Source organism: Arachis stenosperma, chromosome 1, assembly GCF_014773155.1.
Source record: "Arachis stenosperma cultivar V10309 chromosome 1, arast.V10309.gnm1.PFL2, whole genome shotgun sequence".
Taxonomy (NCBI): Eukaryota; Viridiplantae; Streptophyta; class Magnoliopsida; order Fabales; family Fabaceae; genus Arachis; species Arachis stenosperma.
Window position 1 is genome coordinate 116,844,932 of NC_080377.1, and position 20,828 is coordinate 116,865,759.

Here is a 20,828-nt window from a genome sequence, read left to right on the forward strand (position 1 = left end):
CCGTGGGGAATGGGGATGGGGAGCAATATTCCCCCACGGCGGGGAATGGGGCGGGGATGGGGAGCAAATCTGAGGGCGGGGATGGGGAGCAGGGAGGCTTCCCCCGCCCCCGCCCCGCCCCATTGACATCCCTAGTTAACATTAGTTAGCACAAAAAATTTATGAGCAATGCTAGGGACCAGCAATTTTTGTGATTGTTAGCCATCAACTAGTCATCAATAATGATTTGATGGTGTGAGATTGGTGTGAAATTTCATCCAATGGCTCACCTTTCTCTACTGGTTACATGCTGGCCAAAATTCAATAAAATTGCTGACCCCTCGACTTTTCTAAAATTTAAAATAGATTAAAGAGGAGGTTTTTTAAAAGTTAAAAAAGAGAAGAATATACATTTATAAAAAATTATATTATTTTAATATCTCTCAAAGAAGGGAGTAACATTTTCTCTAATATTTTTTTTTAAAAAGAAAAAGAAACAACATGCATATCAAACTTTTTCTTAATAACTATTGCAATCAGATGTATACAACGATACACGTTACTAAAACATATTGAATAACAATACTTTCTCTTTATGTATACACTCATTAGGTAACGAGTTCCACAAGTATAAATAATTAAGAGAAAATTAACTTGAAATTTATGAGTTCTAGAACCTCTTCTTAGCTTCAAGGAAGGAGCTACGAAAACTAAATAATTAACTTGGTTAGTATTATGTTTCTCAACAATTATTATTACTATATATTATTATAATATAAGTAGAATAGCAATAATTCACACATGGTATATAGAGGCATATGCCATGTATGTGGTGTTCACTATCTTTGACGAGATTATAGTGGTACAGAAAACATATTGTGATGCTGGAAAGTGGAAAGTATGTAATGGGAAAGATATATCCTCTCTAAAGATGCATTATTATTGCATGGTATCTTTCGATGATAAGTTGCATGAGAACACTCAGAAATTTAAATTTCAACTCCCATTTGGTGTTGGGATTTAATTAACAAAATTAATAAATGAAAACGTACTCGAAAAGTATGTGACGCAAACAACGGTGTGTAATGCATGCTGATGCTATAAATAATTAAGTATATATACCTCAGATTCGCCATGTTTTTTAGTTTATACTAATATATAATTAATGGGTGAATTATGTTGACCTTGACCATATTCCAGCCACTCGTTTTGGTCCACAGAGATAGACTTAACCTGTGACAGTCCCTGACATTTAGGGGTGGAAACAGGCTAAGCCAGGTCAGGCTTTGCTTTTAACAGACCTGACTTGTTATACAGTTGATTGGCCTGAGCCTAGTTTGCAGCCTGTTATAGGCTCTTTATAAAATACTAGGCTTAGCCTGTTATTCAGCCTGACCTGGCCTGAAGTCTGTTAAAAGGCTTGATAATTTTTTTTACAAAAATAAAAATATTATTTAAAAAAATTATTTTTTAATGAAAATAGTTATATGTAATATGTCATATATTTAATATTTATAAAAAATTTTAAACTTTTAATATATTTAAAATATATAAAAATATTTATAATAAAATATAATAAATTTAAAATATCTCATAATTTTATTAATAATAAATAATTATTTATATATTTAATTATATTTTAATAGACCCAGGCAGGCCTGACAGGCCTATAAGACTAATTAGTAAGTCTGGGCCTGACCTATTAATATATTAAGGCTTTTAAAAGAGTTTAAATATGTACCTATTTTATAACAGGCCAGGTTAGGCCAGGCTGCAGGCCCTGGCAGGCCGCCTGACCTTTTTCCACCCCTACTGACATTATATTGAACATTTAATAATACAGCGTTATTTATATTTCTTTTACATATGAAAAAGCACACAATAGTGATCGGAGTTATAGCGTGTCTAGATGTTTTCATTAATAAAATTGATTTTTGTTAAGTTTAGATTATTTAATTGAATTTAATTATAAAAAATATTTAAATAATCTAAATAACTCGATTTGTGATGTGGAATTATAACATCGGATTTGTAACAACGGTACCAATAATATAATAGAATCTTTTATTTGTAAGAACAATGTAATAAACCTTTATTATTGTAGCTTATACAAACACAAATTAAATATGAGTAATATTATATGCATTTTTAAAATTAGTTATTAAAGTCAATCACTAATATAAAATATATATTAAAATATAAATATACATTAAAAATAAATTAAATCATATATATGTATATATAAATATATTAGTGACTAATTTTAATAGTTAATTTTGATATACAAATAATATTTTTATTTAAATATACATACTTATTTTTATTTCTTTTGTTGACAAGTGACAACATTGTAGAAAAAGGCTTTTAAATGGTAGAGAAAAAGAAGGGATGAACTGGACAAATGATAATCAAAATTCATAATCTAAACGCAAAATACAAATTGAATCCGAAATTAAAGTTACTTTTATATTCTTTAAGGAAAAGGTAAATATCAATTATTAGTTGGAAAAAATTAATCATATTAGCTTTCAAGTACTCTTCATATTTAGTAAGATTAGATATTAGAACATAAATATGCAGAGCTAATAATATAGGTGTTACAGGACAAGTTCATTAGAAGAAGATACTTTAATTTTATTACTGATCATACAATACAATCTCCTATATAGCAGCACCTATAATTAATCATTTAGTGTGTTTTTCGTTTTGGGATTTTCTCAAAATCACCCTGAAAATTAGCTTCCGACTTAATTTAGCTATCGAATTATCAATTGACTCAAATTCACCCGTGGACTCCGTTGTCGTCGCCGGCCTCTGCCTCACCTCCTTGTCTTCACCTGTCGACTCCCTCGTCTTCACCGGCGGATGTATGTCAACGATTACTTGATGCTCATCTTGGCTGGAGGATTGAAATTGATTAGAAGGCTGAGACTGAGCTTGGGTTTCAACAAGATATGTTTCAGCACCTAAGAACAACTTGATTCCCATGAGCTGTACAATTAGAGCTCCCGTGAAGACGGTGAGGAGTTCACTGAATAAGAGGTAAAGAAAGATCTTCCACCAGTTCCACTCTCCGAAAAGGGGGATGAAATAGGTGCTGTAAGCGTAACACAGCAATCCAACCACGGTTGAACCAACACTCACTAGTCTCCGCACCTTTTCTTCTTCGTTAGGTCTCATAAGCAAGACCCACAATTTCATATATACTTTTTTGTTTTCGGGAATTCTGTTTACTGCATTTCAAAGACATGCAGATGGAGTCCTCAGCCAGCTTTAATGCTTTGATCAGCGTTGTTGTTCCTCCGAACAACTTTCCTCTTTCTCGGCTCTAAAATTATTTATTTATTTTAAAGGAATGATAACGAGTCAGTAATTTTTGTGTTTTGTAATTATTAATTGATCATTAATAATATTTTTAGTAGTGTGAGATTAAATTTAATAGTATAAAATGATTCAATTTTTTTTATAATTAAATACTAACCAACTTTTTCAAAATTTGCTGACCTCTGATACGTTTTCTTTCTTTTCTTTTTTTTTTATTTAGCAAACGAGATAAACACTAAATTATCGCTAACATGATAGGTTGATAACAGCACAAATAATTTTATTATATATTACTAATTTTACGAATAAAATATATTATATATTACTTTTCATAATTAAAATTTGATTTTTTTTAAATTAAAAAATTTTTTAATCTCTCTAATTATTTTACACACTTTATTTTTTATATATTACTAGTATTTTTACTTCATTACGAGAATATAATTTTTTTAAAATTACCGTTCACTTTGTTCTGATAGCATAGATTATGCATGACATAAAAAAAATTATAAAATCAAACTATTTTTATAAAAAAAATCATAAGTAGACAAAAGTCTCTAACTAAGAAGACCAAGGCATTTGTAGATAAAAAATCAAATAATAAAATTTTTAGTTATTATTTTTATATAAAAAAGTCTAATTTTTTATTAATAATTAATTTTAACATTTGTTATCTAAAATTTAAAACAATTTAACTTATATATTTTTATATTGAATTAGATTTTAAGTCTATTGCACAAATAGAAATAATTAATTTTTATACTTGTTATTTAAAAATAATATTTTTTCTATATATATAAAAATATAATTAGATATTAGCATAAAAAATTATACTGATAGTTATAAAATTAACTCAAAATTAATTTTTTTAAATAATTGAATTTTATTCTAATTTTTAATTATAACATTAGTATTCTCTCCAAATTATATGTAATAAATATTTGAAAGAAGAAAAATAAAAATATAAATTAAAAAGACAAGCGGTAAAAGTTTAAAACTAAAAAAATATGTATATAATAATAATATTTTTTATTTTAATTATATTATTTTGTTAATTTTATTTTTTGTAGAACAGAAAGATAGAAAAAATAGAGAATAAGAGAAAAGAGAGAGAAAGATAAAGATGAAGAATAAGAGTAAGAGTGCGCGTTTGTTAATTTTGGAAGAAAAATTTTATTTTAATTGTAAAAAAATACCAGATGATATATTTTGATTTGTTAAATTATTAATATAAAATATAAATTATGTATAGAGTGAAAATTGTAGAAAGAAATAGAAAAATAGAGAGAGGTAGATGAGAAAAATTAGAAAAGGAATTTATTAATTAAAAAAAATATTTTCTCTTAATTTTAATAAGAAAGTGTCATGTGACACATTTGACTATTAAATTAGATAGTAATTTATGATACATAATATAGGTATATTTTAATTTCAATTTTAATATTTTAATTTTAATTTTAATATAATTAAAAAATATCATGTTGCACATTTTGATTATCAAATTAGTAATTAGTCATTGATATTGACAATGATATATCAAATAGATAAAGTAGTTGAAGAAATGAGAGAAATTGAGAAAGGAAGAGGGAGGATGGAAGAACTCTTTAATTTTGGAGGAAAAAGTTTGATTTCAATTGCAATGAGGGAGTGACATGTGGCACATTTTGGTTGTGAAATTAGTAAGGAAGAGGGAAGAATTAATTTCAATTATAATGAGAGAGTGACATGTGACATATTTTAGTTGTAAAATTAGTAACGAGGAGAGGATAATTCCTTAATTTTTGAATAAAAGATTTGATTTTAAGTGCAATGAGAAAGTGACATGTTTGGTTGTAAAATTAGAGATATATAATAGATAATAAGTACAATAATGCTAGGGAACCAAGAGGGTTTCCAGCAAAAAACCTGCCAACTCCTGTTGGGCTGGGACTCAAAAGCCCAATCCGCCTTAACAACATCCAAAATTAACCTAGGTAAACATAATTAACCTAACTAAACCATCGACGGCAGTGCCATACTATAAAGTTCAGCTCGTGGCATTATTCTCTGCTCCCGACGGACGCTGCTCTTCGGTTCACCACGTGCAAGCAACATCCGACCTCCGTAGCTCGCTTCAGAACGCCGCAAAGCTTCCTTTTCATCAACGTTGTCATTGCCGCGTTACTTGGAGTCAACACCATCTATGCCTCAGCGTCGCCGTGCCACCCAATTGCGAGGAATAAGGAGGTTCTTTTTCACATCAAGAGTGCGCTGCTGCTGCATGTCAGTGATGGTGGTGCCCTTGAAGCCTCTCTATCCTACATTGTTGCGATAGGACGCCCCCTGCCCCACCTCGAATCATTGCTTGACGGAACTAATTGGTAAGTTTTTAATAATTTTAGTTGATTGATATAGGGTTTGAGTACCATGATTTACAAGTTGTTGGATGTTACCGTTGATTTGGTAATAAACATAGATTTGTTAGATGTTGTTGTCGATTGCATCTGACGGTTTTGTTAAAGGATTTGCTTATGGTATTTTATTTAGCTAGATGATTCTTTTCTACTATAGTTAGAAAATAATTGAATACTAATTGTATACATTATTCGATTTATCCAACAATTGATTTTTAAAACAGGGTGCCCCTGATCTGTTGTTGAAGTTTAGCATCATACATAAATATAGATTTCCTTTTATATTTCATATGCACTTCCAACTTATTGTTGAAGCTTAGCATCATCCCACCTGCATATGTGTTTTCTATGTTGCATATGTTTTTTTTTTAAATTATTATTGCTAAATTATTATTTTTTCATGTGAACAGCAGTTTAAAACAAATAAAAGAAAAAGAGAGATTGGTTTGCACATGCTACATTGGTTCTCTTTTTTTTTTGAATTTATAAGATTTTAATTAGTTTGCATATGCTACATTGGTTTTCTTTTTTTTTTTTTGTGGTTTGGGAGTTAGATTAAAAAAAGATGAGAATTGTGCTCATTGTGTTTGTTAATCTATTCTATACTTCAGAAACTGTGGATATAGTCAATGTGACTGACTTTTGCTAAATTGTTGGAAGTTTTTGAATTGATGTAATTAGAGATTGGATGTTGATGAAATTAGTGAACGAATGATGCTGTTATTAGGAGTTGGATTTTGCTGAATTGTATGTGATTAAAGATTGAATGTTGCTATTTTCTTAATAATTACATGGGATTTTGACGAGAAAATTATATTAAATTTAGTCTAAATTTGGTCAAATTTTGTTTTGGTCCTAATCATGGTCCAAGAGTCATTTCATTTGGAGCTCTGAAATCGATTCTCCTTCTCTTCTTGTATCTTACTACTTGTTAGACAATATTTTCTACATGTCAAATTTAACTTGGATGTTATTCAAAATGAATATCTTGCAATTTGATAGATGATACTTCTACTTTGGGTTTAATATAGTACTAAGTAATTGTGGTTTCGTATAGCAGCAACAACTATTTGCAATCGTAGACTCTTTTGGTTTTGCTTCTGATTTCGTATGCAGTTTCTATTAAAGGATTTACGCTTGTTTCTTGTGAACGCGCACCAGAATTGTGTTGCAGAAAAGCCAATCAAGATAGGAAAAAAAAGTAGAATGATATTTACCGTTATCAACATGTCGTTCCACATAATCCTATCTTTGACTTACATCTACTATTGTCGTTGATAGAAATGGTTAGAGTCGTGGTGCTCGCTTAGCTACATCCATGACGTGATGAGCACGCTAACTAAAAACAACTCCATTGAGAAACTTGCGAAGATTGATCAAATCGGATTCGGATTCCTGAGGCTTGTTCCTAATTGGTCAGTGAAGCATATCATTATGGTTCACCTGGCCGAGTCGTATCAGGTTAAGACAAGAACTTTTGTACTCGACATTGGCAACATCCGCTTCAATGTCGAGTTAATCGGGAAGGTGTTCGACATTCCGTCTGGAGGTGAGTTCCGCTCTCCGAATAACTAAATGTGCCACGGGTATATTAGTGCAAATATCATTGGGTATATACTTATCACCATGCACTGACGTATCGACATGTTGTAGGAGATCTATTCCCAAAACTGGATGACAATAATCCATCTCACGTGGCCCTGAAAAAGAGGTTCCCCAGACGGACAACAACTGAACTCTGGGATCTAGTGTATAGCTGTCCTATAACAACAGAATCAGATAGGATGGAGTTCAGAAGATATTTTCTACTGGTGGTAATGAATAAAATTCTTGTGCCCCACCACTCAACAGGTAATTTTTTCATGGCACATTTACCCAGTCTTAGATGTTTCTAATCCACGAAGATTTAACTGGCCATTGCAAACTCTAAAGTTGTTCGACATGGCTGTCGAGAAGTATAAGCTGAAAGGAAACAAAACTTGTGAAGGCTGCATGTTCGTCATGCTGGTAGGACGCAATGACTATTAGTAAATTCAGTATGCCGTTTTTTTTATGTAGAACATAACTTGTAGAAAATTAATTTCCCATGCATTAGTTTCGAGAGTTCAGGCACTAGTACTGTTATTCGTATGAGATATACTGATATTTTTGCTGAATGACTTGAATTTTTGTTGACTAATTTAGATGTTTCAGCATATGATTTTAGCTGAATGTTTTATGTCACTAGTTCTGTGTGCCTTGCAATATGTCTCTTGTATACGCTAGCTGATGTTATTCCTTGTGTAATGGGTGTTTTGTAAGAAAAAAGTTAGTTATAAGTAAGTTTATTTTTTGTTTTAAATCAAACTTTTGTCTGAATGTGGTTATTTAAAATTGCAGCATCAAAAAGTAATTTTTTGAACAGGTTTGTTGGAGTTTTAACTCAATCTATTGGTAACGATGTGGATGATTATCTAAGTGGACATCCATATGTTTTTTTTGTACTGATTAGATAGTTTTTGTCTTTTATGCAATATGTATTTCCCACTCAAAAAGTTTATATTATTAGTCCTGCAATGAATGGCCAAAACTGATTCTCGTTTTCTTCTTTTACCTTACTATTTGTTAAGTAATTTTTCTGAATGCCAAAAATTTTCTCCCCTTACTTTCCAACCTTTTACCATCCTGAATTATATCTGGTTCTAACGGTTCAACTTAAGAATATATTCAAGTTGTTTTTCCTTCATGTAGAACATAACTTGTACCCATCCTCTATGCAGGTCCTCTATTTTCAGCGGTAGCAATACAGTCAGCTCAACAACTGTCATGAGCATGGGCCATGGCTCACTACATGTACCTCGGAGAGGCTAGAAAAGAAGGTGCAATATATTATATCTGAGGTACTCATTTCTCTCTAGTAATCGGTTACTTTATGCCAGTATGTAAGTGGATGCTGCTTCTAAGAGGACTCAAGATGTTTCTTATCTTTGCTATTTGGTTGTTTCTAAATATGTTTTCCAGTTTCAGATGTGCTAGGTAGTTATGGTTGACCCCGTGTGGTTGAACATATTACTGGTGTATTCCTGGTGAAACTGTCTCTTAATGCCTGTGCTCCCTATACATGAGATGACTCCTTTCGAGTCCGCAACATTATCTTCCAACTCCTTCTACTCTTTGTTTCCAAGCACATTGTCGCATTCATGGACGAACTGAACCAACCTACTATTGCAATGCAGAAAGCCCCCGTAAAACGCATGGATACTTTCACTCCACTGTGTACTCCTCATGCCGGTCCAAAATTCACTCTTGAAGAATATTGGAACCCACTTCCGTCGATTCGCATAAGGTCTGCCCAAAAAAAACATAAGAGTGTTACTTAGACAAAACATGATGATAGCTTCCAAAGCACTGATAAAACAAATAAAAAAACATCCAGACACACTATGAGAAAAAAACATCTGTTTGTGTATTAAAAAGAACATCCACTGACTAGTAAGGTAGAAAGCTCAGCTACATTTCTTAGAAAAAACACAAGAACGGAATCAAGCCGGCAGAAATAACATAAAGTGAATAAATAGGCAACATGAAACCAACAGATGAGATTTAATTTAACGATCACGGACCTGCTAACCATCTGTTCTGGCCTAGGTCAAATTATTTGATGAAACTAGCCCAATCAGCTTCAAACGACTCAGACGAAGGAGAATTTCACACAATGTGATTCATCACAGCATTCAATTCTCCGTACCTAGTGTAGCCCCTGAGCATGAATTGTGATTTCTTCATTATGTGTCAGATGCACCATCGGTGGACAGTATCGGATAGGACCTTCCTAATAGCACCAGCCATTGCCTTGCACTAGTCAGTGATGAGCCCCTTTGGCGTAGTCTTGATGCATCTCACCCACTGCGTGAACACCCACTCAAAACTAGGGATCTCCTCGCTCCCAAGTAAAGCACAGCCAAGAAGAGTAGACTTCCCATGGTGGTTTACACCGACAAATGATGCAAACAGTAGACCATACATGAGAAAACACCAACAACAAATGTGAGGTAGAAAAATAAATTTAACAAATAACTGCTCTTGCAATTCACCAATAAGTATATAGACTTGTTTCTTCTGTAAATGGTGTCGAACGACACCACATATCCGTAATATTCCTACAAAGCCCTGCACCTTGCATCTACCCAGAGTGCACTCTTAAATTTATTAGCATCGTCAACATCTATGGCATAAAAGAAGTTGGGATTGATCTCCTTCATTTGAACGAAATAATTCATCATCCCCTTGAAGTCCGCATTGTCATTGGAGCATCAGAGTTTGCTTGTGATGTAATTTCTGACATTCTTTCTGAAAAACTCGGGTTTAAAGACCCACCAACCTCGTTTGACAGTGCTAGATATGTCTTGTTGGGTCTTATGCCAGCCTCGTTGTTATCCGTAATGACGCACTTAGCATGCATGGTCAAATCCCTATACTCATGATAGCGGACAGCTTTCTTAGCCGAACAGGGGTGAGAATGCCTCAATTCTAACCTAGACACAACCCAACATTCCTTCTCCCTGTCCAGCATGACATACATCCTTACTCTGCATCTCGCGGCTGTTATTCTGTTTGTCCGAGTTGCTGCCTTAACCCGAGATTCCCGATAACCCTCTCATGTGTAGTGAAGAAATTGATTAATAGGTATCTTTGATTCCTTTCGCATATTGTCAAAGTTCGTGTTCTTGACTTTGGTTACGAACCCCACTTTCTTTGCATAATTTGAATAAAATTTCTGTGCCAAATGCAACGAATCAAAACTCATTCCTATGACTGGCATTTTCTCTTCGCTGATGCCACTATGATCCGGCAATTGTAAAGCCAATTTACAGAACCAAATACGAATAAAGCTAGCATTAACGTAGTAACTATAACGCGATAACAAATAATAAGGAATAATTCACACCTCGTATCTCAATTCCAACTCATCCTTGCTCATCACAATGACGTCAGTAACTTTGTCGCCCTTCAATTAAATATACGGGAAAAAAACTTTTACAACCTAAAAAACCTTAGTATATAATGAATCACTCAAATAAAAAACATCAACAAAATAGTGCAAGGGCAAATGGGAGTCAGGCTAATTTAATAATAGCAATTCTTTGGATTTGAACATGCTGGGTAAGTATTTGGTAACAATTCGTATCTTACTTTAATAATTTCTCAACTAAATACAACACTATTCCAGAATTTTTCAAATAAATAAAGTTAAAAAACATCTAATTAACATGAAGAAAAAACATTCACATAACACGTTGTGATAAAATTGTCTACAATGCAAGAACAGCTCATGCAACATACCTTAGACCCCTCTTGCTCTTGAATAACAACTTCTCCCGTACTCAATTCTTCATCGTCTTGGGTTGAATTGGTCAATGTGTTGTTCGATGCGCCCATCGGAGTTGAAAACTCCATGAACGATGTTATGTGGTTCCGGAATTCTTGCACCGCAACAACCGCTTCTTTGTGAAGGAAACACTTGGCGTGATGATCCTTGCGGGAGTTTCTGTTACCGAGTCGGGAACACAACTTGATCCACGATCAAGAATGTCACCGTCAATGGCGGCACGCACCCGCAGAGAGAAGCGATTTATGGACTTTCGAAGTGAATGATTTGAAGGAGAGAGTGGTGGCACGGACTAATGGCAGCAATCGGGAACAACAAGAACGATGGTCAACGCAACCCAACATGTGGCGGCACGGACCGACGAGTACCAATCGAGAAGGGAGCGCCGCTTGGATGGTTGGATGGAGGAGGTGGGTGCCGCTTGGGATAGAGGGTGAAGAATTGGGATGGCACCGCTTGAAAGAGAGGGTGAAGAGATTCGGAATTCTTTAAAGCAAACTTCGGTGATCCTCGTAGCTAATTTTTGAACGTATCATTCAAAAACATAATTTGGGATAAAAAGCAATTAATTCAAATATTCTAAATTAAAAATAAATAAAATTAATTAAAATTATTATAATTAAATGAGTTGTTTCATTTTTGGCTGATTAGGAGTCTATATATTTTTCTAATAGATATAATAGATTATATAACAATTTTAAATAGGAGGCCACTCAGATAAAAACGCCTAAAACGTATTTTTTTTAAAGATATTTTCATGTTGTGTTTTAATTAGTTTCTGTATAATTTATTCGGTGTTCCTCATCACATATTATTAAATTCCTCAAAAGATTTTCTTTCCAAAAATAATAAAAAAAATTTAATTTAGACTAAAACAAAAAAGGTAATAAATTAACTATTAAATTTTTTTAAAAGATTTTTTACATAAAAAATATATCATATTCATCAATATATATATATATATATATATATATATATATATATATATATATATATACAAGCTCTTAAAATTTTTATAAATAAAAAATAATTAATTTTTATTCGTATAATATATAAAACAATTACTATATTATTATTATATTATAGATTAAAATTTACTAATTTAAATTTTGTTTTTATTTTTAATATAAGTATTAAAAATAAATAAATTTTTTATAACAAGGTGTAATGTAACAAAATATATATAATATTAATTAGTTTTTAAAAAATTCTGGAAAGATAGTTTTTTTCTAATAAAGTGTCATTAAAAAATTAACATTATAAAAACTAATTTCAACCAATATGATATAATAGGTTATTAAATATATTTAATACAAAACACATTGAATATAAATTTTTATTGATTTAAATTTTAAATAATTTTTAATTGAATTTCGAATACTTTTATTTTAAAGAGTTAGAATTTTTTAACATCATTTTTTCGTATCTTTTTAATTGAGTCTTTGATTTTTTAAATTATAAACCTTATTTATAATTAAGAGTAATGTTTTAACACTACCAATTAGTCACACATATAAAAATACAAGAACAATTCTATTGTCATAATTATAATCTAACTTTATAAACAATACAATACATTGAAAACTATATATAAGTAATATAACTAAATTTTATCTACCTTTATAGTCACATTTCATAAATAATATAAGTAAATTATATTTATGTTTATAATTAAAATATGAATAAAAATATAAAAAATTATCAGGATGTTTATTTTTTTTTCATATTTTTTTATTTTTTGTTGTAAAAAGTTTAATTATTTTAATAATTAATTATTTTTTAAAAAAGATAATTGAATAACACAAAAAATCTTATTAAGAGTAATTTATTTATATATGATTAAAAAATAATTAAATAATTATATACGGTAAAAAATTAATATTATTAAAAAATAAAAATAAAATTATTTTAAAATTAAAAATAAAATTTATTTAAAAATAAAATAAAAAATCATGGTTTTTTTCTTTTTTCCAAAATTTATCTACAAGTAATTCTATAAATATTTTATTATGAATAAAAATATTAAACTTGTACTAAAATTTATTCTAATAAAATTTATTTTTATTCTACTAAACATTAAATAAATTATTGAAAAGAATTTTGTTTTCTCCATTAGAAAAGAATGATAAACTTCCATACTTCTATTATGTTATGGCAATAAGGCCTGTTATTTTTTAATGTAAAAAATAATAATAATAATAAATAAGTATATCACAGTAAAAAAGGAAGCACGTCACCAAATAATTTATCATCCGAATTATATATGAATCAAATTGATAATATGAGGGCTAACACTACAAAAATCAATAACAATGTTAGGGACTTACAAAGCATTTCTTAAGATCATAGAAAAAAAAAAACGTTTATATTTTTGTGATATATAAAACAATTATCATATTATTATTATTATTACATTATATATATATGAGCAAAAAAAGTCCAACTGTTTTAAAGTAAAATTTTCTTTTAATATTTGATTAAATGTTCTTGTATTTAGTACTCTTTTTTTGCACTTCCTCTTAGTTAAAAATATAATCATTATAATTTTTTAGTTATTATTGCTAGGGGTGTTTGCAGATGGGATATGGATGAAATTTCGATTTAATCCGCACTAAACTCATTAGATCAAATTCGGTATTCTTACTTTTTATGTTTGGATCAGATATCAAATATATCCATAAAATAAAAAATATTAAAAAAATTTATTTTTATAAAAAAGGTCAATAATTTTTTTGTTTACTTTTTTAAACATATTTACTTCTATCTGATTAGAGTGTGGATCCAATTCGATCTAATCCGATTATCTTACAGATAAGATCATATCCTCAAATTACAGATCATAAATACATGAACACCCTTAACTACTACTATAGGTTCATTGTTGCAAAATAATGCTTCTTTTATTATAAACCATTATTAGATCTTAATTACCATTAAAACAACTTAATTGTCAATAAAGAGATAATACTTATTGATCTTTGAAATTATGTTCGTATTTCAATCCATAGTTGTAAAAACCGAGCTGGATCGACTGGTTCGATCGGAAAACTAGTGAACCAAACTAGAACCGGACTAAGTCCGGTTCGATTTACTCCTTGGACCGTTTAAGGAATAAAATCGGTGTGAACCGATAAGAACCGGAGCAAACCGGTCTAACCGAACTGGTCTGTTTGAAAAATTTTTTAAAATGTCTCCACAAGGTCTCGAACCAAAAACCTTGGAGCAAAAACAACCTTTACTTGCCACTTAGCCATTGCACTTCTAAGTAGTATATTTGACAAATACTAATAATATAGTATACATAAATATCTAATTTAATTTAATTTTTGTTTTTTCTATTTTTAAAATTAATTATATTTTAATTATATACCATTATTAATATAAATATAAATTTCACTAAAAATTTATTAATTTACTTGATCTATTTTATTGCTAGTATTGTAATTAAAGTTATTTGTTTTGATGTTAGTGCTAAAATCTACTGATATTATAGTTAGATGATAGGCTTTGTGAATTAATTTTTTTTATTGTGTAGAAATAAGATGCTATTGTAGTATTAAAATTTTATGGTTTTTTTATATTAGTTACTTTTAGAAGTTGAGACTTGATTCTTCATAAAATGTTAGTGAAGATATGTATTTCAAATTTTAATTTTAAGTTTTTAACTATTTTATATTTTATATTTACGTGAGACCGGTTTTATCGATTCAACCAGTGATTTATCGGTTGAACCAATAAACCCGTGAACCAGTAGCTTGACCGGTTCGATCACTGGTTCGGATCTAACAACTATGTTTCAATCTAATTTCAAAAATTTTGATTTACTCAATTTAGTCTCCCAATTTAATAGTTATGAATCACATTGATTTCTAATCTTATTTTTGTCACTGTCTCATAAAATCGTTAACGACATGTTGAGATGGACTAACGACTGCTACATTATACATTCTAGCGACTATTTGATGTGACAATTGAATTTTTTTTACCTTATTTTTTTTCAACTAAACACTTAAAACCCTAATATGAGTCACAGATACCTAAGTTAAAAAATTAAACTAAGTAAATTGAAATTTTAAAAATCAGATTAAAGCTCGAATATAACTTCAAAATAAAACTTTAACTTATGTAGTGATTAATTTAAATGAGAATCAAATAAATCAAAATTCAACATAATTTTTATCAATGTTTTCAAATTCAAAATTTCTATATCAAAATTAACTAGGATTTTTCTTTAAATTAAAATTTAATGAAATAGTGAATTTAATTATCTTAACCAATGTCCTAATTAATTACTTTTATGTCTTAAAAAAACTGTATATGAGAAGAAAATAATTAATTTGTCTACTTTAATAAATAGTTATTTTACTAAAATGAAAGAAACTATTTTTTTAAAATTTTTTAAGAACTAATTAATATTATATATATTTTGTTACACTACATTTAGTTATAAAAATTTTATTTATTTCTAATGCTTATATTAAAAATAAAAAATATAAATTAGTGAATCTTAATCTATAATATAATAATAATATAATAATTATTTTATATATTGTACAAATATAAATTAATTATTTTTTATTTATAAAAACTTTAAAAGGCTTGAACTTGTTTTATATATATATATATATATATATATATATATATATATATATATATATGATGAATGTGATATATTTTTTTATGTAAATAATCTTTTAAAAAAAATCTAATAGTTAATCTATTACCTTTTTTATTTTAGTCCAAATTAAATGTTTTTTATTGTTTTTGGAAAGAAAATCTTTTGAGAAATTTAATAATATGTAATGAAAAATACTGAATAAATTATATAGAAACCAATTAAAATACAACATAGATACATCTTTAAAAAAAGACATTTTAAACGTCTTTACCTGAGTAGCCTCCTTTTAAATAACAAGGGTGCCAGAATTGACGTTTACTTCTTGTAGTTTGTCGTTTCTTGTTATTTTGTTGATATGATAAAGGGCCCCTTATTATTTTAACAATAATATCTGTATATAAAAATCAATTATTAAAATTAATTATTTATATATAAATATATATAAAATTAAATTTATTTTTAATATATATTTATATTTTAATACACACTTAGCATGGTCATTATTATTATTAGATTCCTCACCATCACCTCATTCTTTACTCTTGGATTTGGGAGACTTACTGTGTTTTTTTCTTAAAATGTATTGTAACTTCAAAGTGTTTAATTCAGTATTTTAAAAGCAAATATATATGAAAATTGTTTTCGCCTAAATAAGAAAACTAAACATGTGCTTTTGTTTGTATGTATGTCTTCATGCAATGGTTGATGTGTATGTTCCGAGCAATTATATATTATATTTTAAATAATGAAAGTTATATATATCTTTAATTTACTGGAATTTCTTAGTTCTTAATGTTGGAACATGTGGGGTTTAATTTTATTAGCAACATATTTAATTTGTTATTATTATTTGTTTTGGATCTAGCTACTTTACTCGTAAAATAGTAGTTAATTAGATTGGGTAGGTGCGGTTGAATACAAAGTTTTCTCCAATTTGGCAGACATAGTTTCGAGTTAGATAGGTAGTGGATTCAGTATTAAGACTAAAATTCTGGAACCATATTAACCTTCTTTTTTAAAAGAAAAAGAAACGACTTGCATATCAAACTTTTTCTTCATTACTGTTGCAATCAGATGTCTACAACGACAGACTAAAACATATTGAATAACAATAATTTAGGTGATGAATTCCACTAAGTGTTCCTATGTAAATCTGGATGTTCTGAGGTAAAATTCGTTCTGCTGAAATTTAGACTGGCTCTTCTTAGAACAAAAGGGTGGAACATCGTCTATTTGCTGAGAAGGCGGCGTAAGGTACCTGCAAAAAGACTTTAACATTTAAATAAATAAGAGTTTGAGGTAATTCAGAGTAAAATGGAATGTATTACGTATCTGTGATTAAGTAAGTCATTCGTATATATAATGGATAAGAGTAGTCTTAGGTGGTTATGAATATCTTTGATAATTCTTTTGCTAATGCTCTAATATTTAAGATTCTAACGATTTGATTAGAGAGATTGGAGGAGTTTATTTTTTTTGACCAGTCATCAATTCTGAATTCTATTGAGTGAATCCAGTTTTAGTAGTAACGGATCAATAAGTATAATAAAATATTAAGTAGACAAAAAAAAACAGTCAGAACTTACCTTATTTAGCATTCATTAATTGTCACGACAATTAATAAATACTAAATAAAACAAGTTCTGACTGTTTTTGACTAATATTTTTTGGTTACCAGACATTTCCCTTAATTTAAGAGAAAAGTTATTATAAGCAGAATAGCAATTCGATTTACACATGGTATGTAGAGGCAAATGGTGTTCACTATCTTTGACGAGATTATAGTGGTGCAGAAAACATATTGTGATGGTGGAAAGTGGGAAGTATGTGATGGAAAAGATATATCCTTTCTAAAGATGCATTATTATTGCATGGTATCTTTTGATGATAAATTGCATGAAACACTCGGAAATTTAAATTTTCAACTCCCATTTGGTGTTGGGATTTAATTACCAATCCATCCAGAATTAATAAATGAAAATGTACACGGAAAGTATGTGACGCAAACAACGGTGTGTAATGCATGCTGATGCTATACATATATACCTCAGATTCGCCATGTTTTTTAGTTTATTAATATATATAATTAATGGGTGAATTTTGTTGACCTTGACCATATTCCAGCCACTCGTTTTGGTCTACTGTACTCTGTACTATACCATACTATAGACTTAACCAGTGACAGTCCCTGACATTTGAACATTTAATAATACAGCGTTATTTATATATCTCTTTTACATTGCAGTAACATACTTTTAATTAAAAATAGATTTTATTCACGTGCCGTATTTATTTAAAAAAAAAAAAAAATACATGACCAACATCTAAAATTTTAATACAAACACATAACAAATTAAACTTAATTTTGTAGTAAATAAATGGTTTAATATAATCCACCCACTTGTAGTAAATAGATAGCTAGCATGGAGAAATTAAAATGTAATTTGGGACTAATCACTTTCGATGCATGGTTAATCGAGGTTACCAAATGTAAAGAGCTGGATTGAAGCACATGGCCATACCACCCACTTCATCAACAGCATTAATAACTGTTGTGTTCACATTCACCATGCACTAATTAATTATACAAATCATGCACCGTGTCCCTTAGTTGAAACGTAATTATGTGGCTAGCTTCTATACTTATTACTCACGAGGGTTAATTAAAGAACACCATAGAATGAATTAGCTACATAGCTAGAAGAATATTAGAAAATTAGCATTTCTAGTAAAAGAAAATGGAGAATTAAATAGTGTTAAATCAAATAAAAAAAATATTGATCACTTGATAAGTTGATATCTTCTTTTAAATGTACAAAACTTAATTACAATACATGGAAAACGACACTACAAAAATTTGATAAATTAGCGACGAATTTTTGCGAGAAATATTTTTTTTATAGAATTAGCTTTTAATTTAGTGATAAATTTGTGACTATATATTCAGTCGCTAAAATTTTTTTTCATTGAATTAGAGACTATTGTGTTTGTCTCATTGATCTACGACTTATAATTAACGAAAAAAATATTGGTTATTAGACGGTAGCTAATCCGTCACAAATCGTATTTTGTGTCAAATTAGCGATATTTTTCGACTATTTTTGTGATAGCTAATCGGCCTTATTCTTGTAGTGCGATTAATCTAGAGAGAAGCCTGGAACATCCTAAAAGCGCCTTTCACTTTCATCTATTCCACAATGTAACGACTTCCACTTCAAATTAATTAATGAATTAATTAATTATGTACGACTACTTTGAAATCTTGCTCGAATCATATTAAAAAAATATATAAATAAAAGTAGAAGACTAAAAGAAAACTGGGCATGTTCACACTTTCGCATTCGCACTTTGTAATAAAGCCATACCAACCAGACCACGTGCCAAACCCCATCTTTTTCTTTGATTTTATTTTCTTACCGGGCTTGAAAACTTTGAAATGTCATCTTGTCTCTTAGCTTCCTCGTATATGGTATCAACTATAAAGTACCAACTGTGAACAGATATAATTTGAAAGTAGTCCTGGTAGCAACTTGCAAGCACCAAATATTTGGTGGATTTTCAAATAAAATATAGCAATGGTAAAATTGTTTCATAATAAATTATTATGATTGGATATCAATAAAAGAGTGATATGTTTTAGTTTAAATTTAAACAATTCAAAAATAATATTCTATCTGCATGTCACTTTTTAATTAATTTATATTTGATCATATGAAGTATAAAAATGTTACTTAAATATTTATACAATATTACGCGACCTACGTATTGAGTATTGACAAAGCTTGGTTAGTTGGAATTTTCTTTGAAAAAAAGAAGAATAGACAGCACTTCATTAATTATTGATTACTAAAAGTTAATATCAAGTGATGAGGTCTGCTTCATTGAACATATATAATATAAAAGTTAGATCCGCTTAACTATTCATATGGAAAACTATGTTTATTGAAGGATTATTATATTAGTTATAATTAAAATAAAAAATAAAATAGGTGAAGACACTCCATAAAGATATGTAATATGCAAACTTTTTTTGGTATTAATAAAGATATGTAGTTATGTTTTTTTTGGTTTTCCACGGTATCTCTCAACCCGACAGGTCAAGGACTAAAGAGTGTGTTTGGCAAACACGTTGGTAAAGAAAGAAGTGCGTTTGAGCTTCTTGAAAGTTTCACTTTTATGTTTGGCAATTTTTTTCTTTCTAAACGCAGAAACGATTCTGCCTTAAGAAGCTAAAATTTGTAGCTTCTGCGTTTCACGTTCATGGTTGCTGATTACCTTTAGAAAATTAAGTGAAAAAATTTGTTCTTTTTTACCAACCTTACCCTTTATTTTCTTCTATAAGAAGGATACCAATAACTATAAGTTTCATTGTGTAGTTCTTTCTACTTTTTCATAGTTCTTTCTTCCATTTTTTTTTCATCAAAATCATTCAGATTTGTTTCAATCACTAGTAAATTAAATATTTTATTTTTTTATTATTTTTAGTACTCATTTTCATATTTTAATTTTTAGTGTTATGATTTATGATGTTATGTTTTTATATGAGTTTTTTTTATCATTTTCTATACTATTTTTTATATGTATATTTTTTTATGATTTTTTTTTATTTTTGTTTGACTTTGTTTATATGATTTTTTATTTATTTTATTGTATTTTTTTATTCATATGACAAATATTGTTGATTTTTTTTATTTTTTGTAGTGCTATAATTTTTCAGATATTTTATTAATTTTTATGATTTTTTTATTATTTTTTGTTCATATGACTTCTTTTTTTTCTATCTTTTACTACATTGTATTTATATTGTGTATGAAATTTTTTTATTTATTTTATTCATATGTATTTTATTTAATTTTTATTGTATTTTTTGTTCATATGATATATGTGGTTGATTTTATGAAATTTGTATTATTTTTTTATTTGTATGATTTTTTTTATTTTTTGATGTACTCTATCTTTGTTTTATATTAATTTTTTTTATTTTTTATTTTGACTTTGTAAAATTTGTAATTGTAATTAATATATACTACGTTTATTATCCAAATTTTGTATAATATAAACTATGATCCTATAAAAAAGGATAAAATAAATAAAAAATTAATTATAAGTAGCAATAGAGCCATAAATAATGAAAATTTATAATTCA